Consider the following 8,902-nt stretch of genomic DNA (forward strand, 5'->3'; position numbering starts at 1 on the left):
TGCCTCTAAGAAACTGCTGTATTTGTTTTGTTTCTGTGGAAGAGGTAAGTCTGAAATATCAGTTAGTGTGCATTTCAGCAGGTGGACAGCATAGTTCTCCGGAGACTTGCTTTTTACAGCCGCTGAAATGACAGATTAATGTTCCATGCAACAGCTCATTTTAAATTGCCCGTGAAAGCATTTGTCACACTGGCTGTACTTTTGTTTCAAGCTTGCCAATTTTCTGATAAGATACAGTAAGTCATGCTTCTTTACTGCAGTAGTTTTATTTACCAGCTATCTTGATGGACTGCAATAAAAAAGGACAGATCAAAACAGGTGGATGGACACGTGGATTTTCTGATCAGTGATGAGGAAATGTTGTGGATGCATGATGTTTCAAAGAAAATACCCAAAAAAGGTGTTTTCCTGTAATCTGACAATATGTTTGTCCATATTTACTTCATGCTGTTTTAAATAAAATGAAATGTTCTACATGCATCCTTGATTAGTCAATACTTACTCTGGTAAGTCTTGCAGCTGTCAAATGAGGTAGTCAGAACATCCCCTAGATATCTAGAGATATGCAGTCTGAGAATTGTTTGCACAGACAAGTTGTGTGATTTTACCTTTAACTTGTCCTACATTGTTTGACACAACACAGTGAAACAGCAACTTTTAAACATTTCTTTTAGCATCCTATGCGGCTAATTTAAAAGTTGGTGGTTATAGACAAAAGAACATTTCTAACATTTCTGTTCCACAACAAAGGCTAAGATTTGATTGGATTGTTCATAAAAAAAGAAATTACAGCTAACCAGTGGATCCAAAGTAACTTAGGGCACAGCTAGAGGGAGGGATACTGGAAAAACTGAGACCCACTCTCTGGTGTTTTTAACATGTTCTTGTGGCATTTTTCTCATGATGCAGGACATATAGATCCATGTTTGTCTTCACTTCCCTCATCAGAGCTGACATCTGGCTCAAAAATGTTAGCTTGGGGTTGTGAGGGGCTGTAAGCTAGTAAGGGAGACAAAGGGATGATGGGATATCAGTGGAGACTTTCTTCTGCACCAACAGTCCCATCCAAATCTCAGTGGCAAGTATCTAAGGGACTCTTGCTGCTCTGTGAAAACTATGTCCTAGAAAATTACTTTTTTCTTCTTTTTTTAAATGTTGCCTTAAAACGGCATAATCACCACTGGGGAAGCTTTTACAACAGATCAAAAGATGATTGGAGTGGGACTTTAATTGTAGTCCAAGTCTATAAATCCACACCACAATACAAGAACAAATCCTGGATCACTGATTTAGACTTGGTTTTGACTTTTTGCAGCTGCAGTCATGTTGAAGTGGGCTCAAGAAACCGATCTCTAGTCTGGATAATGTAGCAGTGCAGTATCTGTGAGATTTTAGTGACTTTTTTGTTGACTTGAGGAACTCCTCTCTGGCATACAGCGCTGCAACACTTTCAAATATGTGACAACTGGTTTCTCTTTAGAAATCATTTTTCTAAACTGAATTTCCTGACTACATCGATTGACTTCTTTATGCTACTTAAGTCAACATATCCAACAAACGTGTGAGGTTCAGCATTTGGTATTTATGTTTTGATTTTGATCAACTACACATCTGGAATTTCTACAGAATGTGCAGCCAGAATAAAAGGACTATTTTAATATTTATGTTTTTGTTATTTAAACTGTGCTTTGGTAAGTAAAGCAACAACCTGATATAAATATATTCAACTTTTAACTTTCATAGAGATCAGCTTATCTTTGACCACCTCACACTGACCCATCTTTGCAATCCCAGTAAAAACAAAATATTTAAACAGCTGTCTTAAAAAGTTGTACTCCTAAGAGTACTTTTACTGTAAACATGCCTATCTTACTTTAAGTAGATTTGTGATGGAGAACCTCTACTTTTACATTTCTTCTTATTTTTTAATCACTATTAAACACGTAAATGATGACCCCAATTCATATTTAGCTTTAGTTGTCAATTTTCAGTGGTTGTACATTACTGTGGATTATTCATGTTTGTTCCAGAAAACATGGTTATTTTTCCTGTGTTCTGTGATGGACTGACAACCTGTCCATTATAAATTCCAGCAGCCCCCAGCCTGACCCCAAGCAGCAAAGAGCAGTAAAGGAAAGTGAATTAATGTGTAAAAAGGCAGCTCCTTTGAAAAGCAAAGGAGATCCAGGAAAACTTGACTTTGTGACAGCAGTGTGAGCTTCATGTCTGACACTAAGGTTAACAAAAGTAGACCTTCAGTAACTAAATGTTAATAAAATTAAAAGATATATGCAGTTTGAAATTAAAACTGAATGATATCAATTTAAAGGGATATAACTACTTCAACTATTTAGAGGAGTGATCTTCTGACAACTACAAATAATTCAAGCACCACGGTACTCTCTTCTAAGCTCACAGAGAGCTTAGGGAAACTCAGGAGTGTGTAAGAGGCTCCTGAACTGGAAGAAACACTGGCTGCTAGTTGTAAAGACCTAATGAAGCATTAGCTCACGTTGCCTCTACCCCCACTGTGCTCCCCTTAATTCTCCCAGACAGAAAAAAATCACACGACTGACAGTAGAGTTTTTAATGAGTGTCTGTCCACAGATGCACTGCTGCTCAGCACAGCATCTGCATCTTCTCCTTAGCAGAGGTTTCTCGTACTCTGCTGTCAGCTACCTCTGAGAGCAATAGTTGGTAAACAAGACTGAACTGCTCACACCAACGGCAGGTTTCCTCTGACCTCTAATCCAGGCCACTACCCTTTTGACCCCTCTATGTCCAAACCCAGTCCATTCCCCCTCTTTCAGCGTGGCGGTGGCGGTCGATGGGTCGGTGAGATAAGCCTGAGTGGAATTCCCGTCTGGGTGTTCTTGGGAGTGACCTGGGTGGCATAGTAGCGTCACTGAAAGTCTCTCAACACTCTGCTCAATAAGGAACCTGACTGAGCTGCGGCTGCATTTCACGTCTCTTTAAATTCTGTTGGTTTTGTTTGCCTTTTTCTTCTTCTTCTTCTTCTTCTTTTTTTTTGTGTAAAGGTTTACAGTAGCTGTGGGCCTGCATGAACTTTTCATAACCCCTTACCTGAGGTAAGACAGCCTTAAAAAGTATTTTTGTTCCTAATTCAAGGAATAGGCTTAACTCTAAAAACAGAGCTTGAAAGAATGTGATTTAATACAAATCCGATTTCTCAGAAATACAAAAAAACAAAAACAGAATCACATTTGATCCAGATTTACTGTATTATGAGTTGCAGTTTTGTCACAAAAATGTATTCTGTTATCCTCAGTTGCTCAACGTTGTGCAGGTTACCGTTCAGAAAAGGAGACAACAGCATTCTGCGGTTCTTCTGACCATGTTCAACTTCCTGAGAGACTGTGGGTCCGTGGTGGAGGGGCCAGTTGTCTGGGAAAGAATGCTAGGAGTCTAGAGTGGCCTGGTTTAGGCAACGGCTTGGCCATTGTGCCCCAGGAGAAGGTAATTAGGAAGTGAAACCTTGACCAGTTGACAGCAGGCTTTGTTCAGGGGCGAGTGGGCCAGGAGAAGTGCTTTTGAAAGCTTTTTCACTTTCTTTGCAAAGGCGACCTCAGACCCTTCCTCCAGAAGCACGCAGAGGGAGATCCTATAAGTTTTTGTAAAAAATACAGGGGCCACAGTGGTGTTTCAGAGGGCATCATTAACCAGAATAATGTAGATGGATTCGCTTAACCCTTGTGCTATCCTATGGGGTCAAGGTGACCATTGATGTGTTCTCCCTACCATGACAAAGGTGGATAAAGGTGGAAAGATTTCATGTAATCCATGGACACCAGTGAAGATCACAAATCATTGAAGAAAAAAGTTCAGCGCACTGTCTAGTGGGTCTAGATGACCCAACTCCCAATGTTAAATAGCCTAGGATAGCACAAGGGTTAAAGCGAATCCGTCTTACAGTACTAGGAAGTTAGGAAGATGACTCGGGCGAAGCTCGGCTCAGGATCTTCCAGAGGTGCAGCTTTATTGGCAGCCGGCAGCCATAACCAATTCTGCAGTCTATTTCCTGTAGCGTGCACTTGCTCCCAGTATTGCACTTGTAAATGAGCCAAGTGACCACTGCTGTGAGGGTATCCAGCACTGGGAGCCTGCACATGTCCGGTCCCTGTGGGCCCTGGCGCTCCGCTCTCAGCTCTTAGCTCTTAATGTGGCAGAAAAAGTGTGAAGAAGGCTCTGGCAAAACTGCTAGCTCCAGGAAGGAGGAAACCACTCACAACTTGGACAGCAGATATACAAGCTGCTGCAAATGATTTGCTCCTTGTTTTCATGAATACAGCCAAAGGTTTCTGTGTAAAAATCACAGTCTGGAATTACCATTACCAAAAGAAAACAGACCAGTCTTTCTGGTTGCTTGAACCTATGGCTCGTTGGAGTCCAAACTACTTTGACAAATATAATGAATGTCTGTGACGAGATTGAGAAATCCCAATAACAACCAGACAGGACTAACAAAATACAACCCATAATTTGACCTGTTAAAATGTATGTGACAACACCTCTGCAAATGATAAAACCCTAAAACAGGAGCACAATAAAAAACAAAACAAAGTGAAACTATCAAGTCGCTAACCTGAAAAGTCCTTGACCACAACAAACAGATTCCTCTGTGCTTGAGTTCAGGCATTTAGCCTCGCAGCTAGTCCATAAAACAGCTGAAAGAAGATGAGAGGCATTTACTCGTCCTTTGTTGTCCTCTTTGTTCTCTGCCCTATTATGGTAAGACTTTGAGCAGCGACCCTTGGTAGACAGTGGTTTCAGTCAATTTAAAGGTCTTTTTAAGTTTCTTTCCACGTTGGCTTAAAAAGGGGAGGCTGCATTTGCAAACACTTCTCCTGGGCAAGTGGCATTCATTAATCATACACATGCCAGTAAACTGTAGAGTTTAATGCTATCTTGAAAGTACTTATTCTCAACATCCGTCAGAGTTTCTAAAGTTGTTTGGGAAAATTTGAGTTTCCTGTGATTTCTGGTATTTTTGCAACACTTTTGTAAATTTACTGATTCCTTTCTGAACACAGGTGTCCCTAGTGGGCTTTTCCAAGTTAGTGAAGTCAACTGATTGTTTCTCTGGAGGACTGTGGAGTTCAGCTAGGACAGGGCTCGGTCGTTTTGAGAGCATGGTGATTAAAGTTTTACGTAGTTGATGGAGAACTTAGAACATGCCAAGAGAATATTTAGATTAATGATGGCAACCTTGAGGCCAGTATTATGTCACTTTGAATGAGGACTGAGGAGACATTGGGATGACATTTATACAGGCCTGGTACTTCTAAATACACTCACAGATCAAGTATTACCAAGTAGGGGCATGCCAAACACACAAAAACAGCCAAAAACAGCACAGCAACGTAAATACATTTCCCAACAGCCATGACACAAGAAGTGTGTGGCTGCTGTTACATCCTGTGAGTGTGCATACATGTGTTGTGAGTGCCACCGTTGGCTGGTAGACCCTGTGTTTGATGATGAAGTCATCCGTTTAAGTAAATGCCAGATGGCCAGGCGGAAAGTAAAACAAGTGCCATCTGCTTAGATTCAACCTCTGCTCAGCTCCCCCTCTCTGCTGATTTTCCCTCATGTCTCTGTTGGCAAAGGGCTGCAGTGCTCAGAACATTAATACTATTAGTGAAATGTGTCAGAAGAGGCAACCAAGCACAATGTGTTATACTAGCAATACATTACCACCACTAGCTACTGGCTCACTTGATGCAGATCTACATAGGCACTGACACTGCACATTAAGTCTGTGCTGGCAGTCAACTTAGTATAAATCAGTCAATCTGATGCAAATGAAAGTTCTGTGAAACCATTTCTTCATATTCTTGCCACACTGTCCTGCAGGTACATCCTCAATAAATAACACTGAAGACCAACAAATGTGGGGAAGACCAAGGTATTTTCTTAAGAAGAAGTTAAAAAAAATCCACTGCACTAAACTGAAATAGCACAAATGTCGAAAAAGCTGAAAAATGTCCATCGACCTACTTAAGGGGCAAAACCCTGCTACTGTTGGCTAAAAGCGGGTACACCCTGAACAGTTTGCCAGTCTGTTGCAGGCCCACACAACTACACACATTCTCATCTAGGTCAATTTAGAGACACCCAATAACCTATGAAGCATGTTTTTGGACTACCCCATAAAAACTCCACTGTTGTTTGGCTTACTTACCGATGGTCTTTTTACTGAGACAACGTACCTGTGCTTTGAGTAGTGTTCCAATTCGTCTTTAGCTGCTTTTCTTCTTCTTAAAGTCATAACTGTAATGACTGATTATTGGAGTCATCTAAAGATATACAAATGGAGGAGTAACAGTGAAAAGATTGAACAGATGAACTCAAGTAATTTGAGATGGATGTTAATCACCAGGAAACAGCCTGCAGAACACCAGGCAGTCCAGGATCTACTATTTAACCCTTGTGCTATCCTAGGCACTTTAATGTTGGCAGTTGGGTCATCTAGACCCACTAGACAGTGCTCTGAACCTTTTTTCTTCAATGATTTGTGATCTTCACTGATGTCCATGGATTACATGAAATCTTTCCACCTTTATCCACCTTAGTCATGGTAGGGAGAACACGTCAAAGTAAGGATGGGGTCATCTAAGATAGAACAAGGGTTAAGTAATTCACAGTAAAACAAGAAAAGAAATACTAAAACAAAATGGAAGCAGGGTAGGACAATATCTTTACAGGAAGAATTGCTGCCAGAAGACATCTGTCAGGTTCCTGCTAGGGAGAGATAGTGAAGTGTAATTTGTGCACTATGATTCTGTGTTCTCAAGTTTGGTCTGCTCTTACTTTTCTTGCTATGTTAAAAAAAAAAACCTCTTGTCCCCCTTTGGCTTCATTTCGTGCAATAGGTCATATGCATTAAACCTGTCCAAAAATTCAAATTCTAACAAGCCCGCGTCCCAGGATCTAAAAGGCATCTCTAAACACACAAAAACAGGTGAGGCAATGAAAGCACTACTGTCCAGGTACAGGTCAGGCCCATTAGTGGATAAATACACTTACATGAAGCTGCAGGAGGCACAACAATGTCTGACAAAGGTGATGAGTTAAGCAGGTAATCCTATGAGTTCAAAATGAAGACACTACATTACGAGAGACTGTAGGTCAAGATGGCAACAATCCAAAAGAAAAACAGGAAATAAAAAAAGCTACTGATGCAATGCTGGAACTATGGCAATTAACTAAGATCTTTATTTTCAGCACCACCTGCACTGAGATGAGATCTTGTGGTGTCTCCCATTTTCTGCTGTTTGCACTCGGTCAGTGACAGATTAACCTGGGCTTTGTTTAACAGTAAACAAAGGCTGTTTGATTACACCCATCCTGTTAACTTATGCATGTCTTTCAGCCATCTACATTTCTCCAGAAAAACTCTGGGGAAAAAATGCAGTATAAGCAGAGCACTTTAGCAGGGGTGGGCAAACCACGGCCCGGGGGGCCATATGCGGCCCATCAAGCTATTTAATCTGGGCCGCCAAACTGGAATAAATCACATTGATAATCCTTTTTTATGTTTTTTTCCCCCCTGTAATTTTGGTGTCTACTATAGATAGTGCCCTAAAATAAACTGACCTTTGTGTGGGTGCAGAAGGTTTTTCTGCATTATTGTGGTGTTGGAAGATTTTTTTATTTTTATTTTAATGTTCATGTGCGTTTCCGAGTTGGAAAATCATTTGTCCCATCATTCCAGCACCACATGAACAGTTTTTCTAAACAATTTCTCTAAGTTTATATTTTTGCCTATTAATGGCAATAAAATTAGAATAAAAGCCACGGTTCTGAAATAAAAACTCCCAAATGTTCTGATTTTATATATCAGTTTTCAATCAAAGTTAAAGCAAGTTTTCATTCACATTCTATGTTATTTCTTTCTCTTACGAGGTGGATTATCAAAACACACCATGCCTCTGGTTAGGCCCTTGTGACTAATTTTAGAACCCTTCATGGCCCAAGAGTCAAAAAGTTTGCCCACCCCTGACTTAGAGCTAAAACCATGATGAAAAATGTCCAAACTGTAGATATAGTTAAGAAATCTCATACGTAAAAAAAACTGTGGCAGAAAATCCTAATATTGTATCGTTTTTATATTTTTAGGACACTAAAAATATGAACTGCTCAATGTATAGTACTTGATATGTTCCAATTTATCCTTTATGCATCGTCATGTCACTAGTTACAAAAATATCAACAGCTTTAACCCTTGTGCTATCTTAGATGACCCCACCCTTACTTTGACGTGTTCTCCCTACCATGACAAAGGTGAATAAAGGTGGAAAGATTTCATGTAATCCATGGACACCAGTGAAGATCACAAATCATTGGAGAAAAAAGGTTCAGCGCACTGTCTAGTGGGTCTAGATGACCCAACTCCCAATGGTAAATAACCTAGCACAAGGGTTAAATGACTAATATTTTAACACTCCTAACTTTTGTCTCCTAAAATTTTAAAGATATAGACAATTTTGAATTGAGCAGAGTGAGTTACAGGTTTTATACCAGATGCCCTTCCTGGCACAACTCTGTATGTTTAGGACACAGGGAGACCCAGATCGGCAGAAAGGGTCTCACCTGAGGACCCACACTGGATTTGGCTCATTGCACACCCTGGGAAGCAAACCCAGGTTTCCTGCATGCCAGTCCTACACCCATCCAACTGAACCATCCAGCCGCTGAAAATACCCTAACTGTATTTACCTTAATGTACAAGAGGCCACTGTTTTTAAGTGTGGACTTACTAGTTTTACTTTTATCCATCTATGTAATCTCCAAGTCAAGTTGTAAGTTCAGTTCCACAATTGGGTTCAAGAAAACTCTAGATAACTGCATTTGATGCGTCTTGTAGCCCGTCTTTTCTGCA

Source organism: Oryzias latipes, chromosome 16, assembly GCF_053564925.1.
Source record: "Oryzias latipes strain Hd-rR chromosome 16, Olatipes_Hd-rR_3.1".
NCBI lineage: Eukaryota > Metazoa > Chordata > Actinopteri > Beloniformes > Adrianichthyidae > Oryzias > Oryzias latipes.